At 41.8% G+C, this 6,000-nt stretch overlaps 1 protein-coding gene across 2 annotated transcripts in view; it reads right to left on the bottom strand.

Annotated features, from left to right (window-relative positions):
- cdh5 (cadherin 5) overlaps positions 1-6,000 on the bottom strand; it is a 58,773-nt gene that overhangs the window by 18,458 nt on the left and 34,315 nt on the right. The gene's annotated exons all lie outside the window — the stretch shown is intronic.

A 6,000-nucleotide genomic window follows, 5' to 3' on the forward strand; every position in this document is an offset into this window, starting at 1 on the left:
CAATAAGCTAGAAGTCCAAGAGCACCACAAGGGAACAGAACAAAACAAAAAAAGAATAGAAATTAAAGAGAACTGAACATGTTGAGCAGAACAGAGCAACGTCTCCCCTGCAGCCCTGACCAACAATACAGCCATTAGTCAAATCCCCGGCAGGCAGAGGTTTCCTGCTGAGGCGATGAAGAGAGCCTTTCCCCACAATATCCCTCTGCTGGAGGAATTTCATTCAACACAATGGCAGGAAAGACCCTCAAACATACTTCGACTCACTCTGTTAAACTCTCAGACAAAGAAACAGAGTGTCGCTGACATTTGCACATATTGAACTCTGAATGCAAATGATGTTGTTTTTGTGAGAGGAGTGGATCACTTGGCTCAATCATTTCATCCCTCCTTGATTCACTGTTTTTTAAAATAAACTCTGATTCCACCCTGCAGAGCTCTCACAGGATCATACTGATACATCATAACACAACCATCAGTATATTTGAAAAACCTTACTTACATGAGAAAAATATACCAAATATAGAAGCAGAGATTCAGCTTCATTGCCACCTGATGAAACGCACAACTCTGATTTTAGGTTGGTGCAGTTACATAAATTAAATTAAATTAATTAAATTATTAAATTAATTTTCTGGAGTAACGGAGGCAGTGGTCCTGATATAATGTGTTTTTGTCGGAAGTATCTCAACATAATGTTTAAGGGTTTTCAGCACACAAATTAAATCTTAGTCACCTCCAATTTTCCATCAGATTAACTCTGGTTCCTGAACTTGTGTTGTTTAGGATTCTTGGAACCTCATACCCCTTTTCCACCAACTTGGAACCAGTTCTGTTCTGGTTTCATCACCTTTAACTGGATGGTATTTTGAAATGCAGCATTAAAGCTCACCAGTCAGCGGAGCGCCAGACTAAATGGAAAGGGCCCTTATATTTCACTTTTTTTTTTTCTTCAAAATTAAGCGTTCCAAACAAACTTATTTTGGATTAAAATTAAATTTGCGAAATAGAAGCTGTTTCATGTTGGAGGAAAAGGGTTAAAAGTGGCATCCTCTCAAAATAGGCATTGTATAGACGCTCAGTGGTTTAGGGATGACTTGCAGGCTACAGTATCAACACATTCTCACTCCGACCTCGTCACATATCGACGTTTGGTCATGGACTTTCCACGTCCACATATGACGTCCAAGGTACCCTGGGTGTGTTGGTTGTTGACGTTCTGGGAGGCCGTGTCAACTTCAGCCTGTTTGACACTTCTGTTTTCACAGGAAATGTACAGTTTGCATACAGTCTCTTTCAAAATAAATGCACTACATTGGTACAACATCGCAAATTGACTTTTTTCCCTTCAACAACAAACACACATGGTTACATTTTGCCAACACACACGTAGTTGGGTGTAGGAAAAAAGAAAAAGGTTTGGCTTTACGTTCAAACGAGAAGCAAACACCTGCCTCCCAGGTAAAAGTCAGTGGTTGCTGGACCCATCCACCGCCTCTCCTGCCCACCCTACTCTGACTTTTTCGCCCTCTTAACTTTCGTTGTTGTCCCGTGTATCATGCTGATGTAAAAGGACGGCTTCTTTCATTGGTGTCTGACACCAGAAGTCAATGCCCAAGCAACGGTTTTCGACGAGTGAGACCGGTTGACAATATAGGTTGCACTGCCGAGGTGCCCCTGAGCAAGGCACCGAACCCCCCAACCGCTCTGAGCGCCTGTCATGGGCAGCCCACTCTGACATCTCTCCACTTAGTGCATGTATAGGTCCTGTTTGTGCATGTGTGTGTTCGGACCTGTGTGTAATTGACAAACAGAGTGAAAAAATTGAATTTCCCCTCGGGGATTAATAAAGTATATAAAATTAAAAATTAAAAAAAAATTAACTACTGTAGGTGGCAAGCTAACAGCAAACATGCTAGCCTACTGGAACATACTAGATGTTTTGAGACTGTTTCATAGTTATAAGGATCCTCTTTTAGTATCTGCACCCCAAGAACCAGGAGTGATCGTAGATCCTTGAACGCGGTTTTGAGGGACTTTTTTTAGCTCCTTATCTGAGCAGGTACTCTCCCAGCACAAGAGGAACCGTGAGTGATGTAAGTGTACAGTGATTGGCAAACACAGCTAATGCAGCACAAACACAAACAAGCTCTTAAAGAGAAAAAAGGAAGATGACACGAAGATGTGAATCCAGCTTTACTGAGCATATACGCGCCAACACTATTTTGACTTGTCAGAGCGAAAGTGATGGTTCTTTACCCACAGCCAGCTGACTTACAGTACGTCACTTCAGCATTTGTATCGACTCACTGCCAGTCAGCCTGCTCATTAGTTTGGTTGCCCAGAGCACAAAGAGTTCCCACATCTCACAGATGCAAACCTCAAATCCTGTTCTCAAACTATTTTCGAGATCCTACTGGAGGTAAACCGACCCATTTAATCAAAGTTCAACATGCCTGAAACCCAAATATGGTTTGTACAACCACCTCACTGTGATGAAGTTTCCATCGTCGTCTACAAGACAACATACAGTGAGTGAAGGTGTGTGTGTGTGTGTGTGCGTGTGTGTGTGGGAGGACATGGATACAGAAGAAGCCTTAACTAACTGAATAAAAGATGAAAACAGCTTCTGTCCTCCCTTCATCTCGTCCCTCTTCTCGTCTCCTGCTCTGTCTTTGTTTGAATCCGTCTCTTTCCCGTCTCTCTGGATTGTGTCTCCATATTGCGTTTGTTCTCTCCATCTCTCTCTTCCTGCATCTCATTAGTGTCTCTTCATCTCTTTGTTTTCCTTTCCTCCTCCTCCTCTCTCTTGTCTGTCTGGTATTAATGCAGTGATCTTGGTGTAGCCGCCTGGTCCGAACACAGAGTCCTGTCACTTCACTGTGCAGCTACACTGATTGTGAGTGTGTGTGTGTGTGTGTGTGTTTCAGGATCCCGTAATGAAAGCATGGTTGTTTTTTGCAAGTTTTAAAGAGCTAGTAGTCGATAAATATTTTAAAAGAGTTCACTTTGCAGCTCTTGTTGCATGTGTGTGTATGTGTGAGTGTGTGTCAGCAGTGATTGTGTGTTAAGTGGTGTGAGGTGAGGTGCTGTCAGATGATTTTTGGGGGGCACAGTCCTGAGCCACGGGGGAAAACAAAGGTTCACACTGACAACCAGCACTTATCCAACAACTCTTCACCTCGTCTCCACCTCCTCTCTGGTCCTTTTTGTCCGTTGAGTTTCTTTCCTGTATTCTTCACTTTCCTCTTCTCGTCTATAACTCGCTATCTTTCTGTCCTCTCAGTTTCTGTTTTCCTCCTCTTGCCTTTTTCTTTTCTTAGCTTTCATTTAAACATTTGCTGTTTCTGATGTCATCTTTCCCTCTCTCACCATGACCTCATCCCCTCAAATGTTCATTAATTCCTCATTTTTAGCCTGTTTTCCCCTTCCCTCATTTTTCTCTCATTTATTCTTCTCCCAATCTTTCCCTCCCTGTTCTCATCTGCATATCTTCTTTCACATCCTCCTCTGACTTCCTTTTATTTTCTTTCTTCCATCTCACTATATATTCCTCATTCTACTCCACTCTTAAGTCCGCCAGAAAAAAAATGTTGGCATTGTACGTTTTTGCAAACCATGAACACATTATATTTGTACATTATTATGTAGCAGATTTGTTTAAGCTGGCTTGAAAGCCACAGAAAAAAACAATGATGGATCCCCACAAAACACCACATTTGCTGCCTAAAAAGTAGCGAGATAAACAGCAACAAATTGCTTGAAAAAGGCGTTTGGTGTCTAAAAATTAAAAAAAGATAAAAAAAAAAAAACACTAATATTTGAGAGCTAAAATGCCACTGGAAAAAAAGCAACAGATTGCTTAAAAACACTCACATTTGAGGGTTAAAATGCAGCTGGAAAAACAGTAGATCACTAAAAAGCACCCATGTTTGCTGGCTAAAAAACCACAGGAAAAACAGTGATGGGTTGCTATGAAACACCCTTGTTTGTTGTCTAGAAAGCCGCAGGAAAAACAGGGGTCCCTAACATTTGGTGGCTAAGAAGCTGCAGAAAAAAATAGCACTGAATCCCCAAAACACACCAATATTTGGTGGCTGAAAAGCCACAGGAAAAACAGCTACGGTTCCCTAAAAAACACCCACATTTGGTGCCTAAAATGCTGCTGGAAAAACAGTGATAGAGCTCTAGAAAAACACCCATGTTTGAGGGCTAAAATGCTGCTGGAAAAACAGTGAGGGGTTGCTACAAAACACCCATGATTGGTGGCTAAAAAGCTGCAGAAAAAAAGTGATGAGCCCCCAAAAAACACCCACATTTGGTGTCTAAAAAGCCGCACAAAAAAGCAATAGGTCCCTTAAAAAACTGCATTGTTTGGTGGCTTAAAGGATGTAGAAAAATGGCAATGATTCCCCAAAACACACCAACATTTAGTGGCTATAAAGCATACAGCTACAGGTCCCTAAAAAACATTTACACTTGGTGCCTAAATGACGCTGACTGTGCCTAAAATGCCACAGGAAAAACAGCAATGGGTCCCTAAAAACTCCCACATGCAGTGCCTTGAAAGCTGCAACACCATTTGGTGACTAAAATTGCGCTGGTAACACAGCGATGACTGGTTGCTCTCAAACAGTGGTCTGCAGCTTGACAGCCATCTTGCCAAGCTCACATGCCATCCACCATCCTCTCCACCTCCCAATGACAGTCAGCTCATCTACTACATCACTGTAGAAATGTTTATATTATGCATATGAAACATATAAATGAACGTATTTGTTCTTTGCAGAAATGTACAACACCAACATTTTCTCTTGGCGACCAGGCTGCTCCACTCATTCATATTTTCTCTCTCCTGTTCTCCTACCTCTGTTTATGGCTCCTTGTTATTCTCTCTCCTTTATATTTGCCTCTTCTCCTCATTTCAACACGGCCCCACTTTACCCGTCTCCCTTAATCCTGATCTTTTCCTCTCCCCTCCTTTCATCTTTTCTTCCACCTCTGCCTCATCCGTCTTTCCTTTTACTCTCCTCCATCTTCCTCCTTCCTTTCCTCCATCGGTTCAACATGTCAGCCCCTCCAGGCACGAGCAGAGAGGAAATGGATGAGGCAAGTTCATGCCTTTTTTCCCTCTGTTTATCTTCCTTTCAGTATGTTTCAAGTTTCACTTAAATTAAATAGTAACACTTCACCTAAATCTTTCATCTGACTACCTAAGGCTTTCATCTATTGAGACTTTTAATATTTGACTAGAACAGTTGGTAACACTTTTCCTGGGGCTTTCATGTTTTATAAGGCTATGTGATGATCAAAAATGATGAAAACTGTTATACTTGTGCCATTTTGTGTCCTAAGCTGAATAACCCAAATAGGCTTTGGAAATCTGACGTAACGGAGCACCAACCTTTGCCTAAATATCAATGTCTGGATCAAAGCAAATGTCTCCGTAGAGTTTCACACCATCGTCTGTGTCACAGTCTGTTTATTCAAGCTGACATTTTCCAACTTGTACATTTATATCAACACATTTTAACTCCCAAATGGCAACAGATCTACTGATGCTGCTTTGAATTTAGAGTACTCTTATAATAATGTGTCTGTCTGTAGGTCAGTCCACTGTTTTAGCCCATACTGAAATAATTAATAATAATAATAATAGTTTTCAGACAGATTGCCATAATACTTGGCACAGATGTGCATGGTGCCCAGAAGATAAACCATTTGGTGATCCTCTGACTTCTTATCTATGGCCCAGAGCAGGTCAGTGATATTTGACAACATTTCAACATCTGCCGGAAAGATCAGAACATTCATGGTTCCCAGCTGATATATCCTACGTATGGTGAATGTGCTAGGAAAGGTAGTATCGGCACGGTCACTACGTGGTGCTCGCATAAACAGAGCCTGGGTTTGTTGAAGGTGGCAGTGCTGTTTGGGCTGAGAAAGCCATGTGTAAGTAAGGTAAAGGAGGTTGTTGGGTTGGTGCGGGGAGCAGTGAGA

The sequence above is a fragment of the Epinephelus moara genome, chromosome 19, assembly GCF_006386435.1.
Source record: "Epinephelus moara isolate mb chromosome 19, YSFRI_EMoa_1.0, whole genome shotgun sequence".
NCBI classification, from domain to species: domain Eukaryota; kingdom Metazoa; phylum Chordata; class Actinopteri; order Perciformes; family Serranidae; genus Epinephelus; species Epinephelus moara.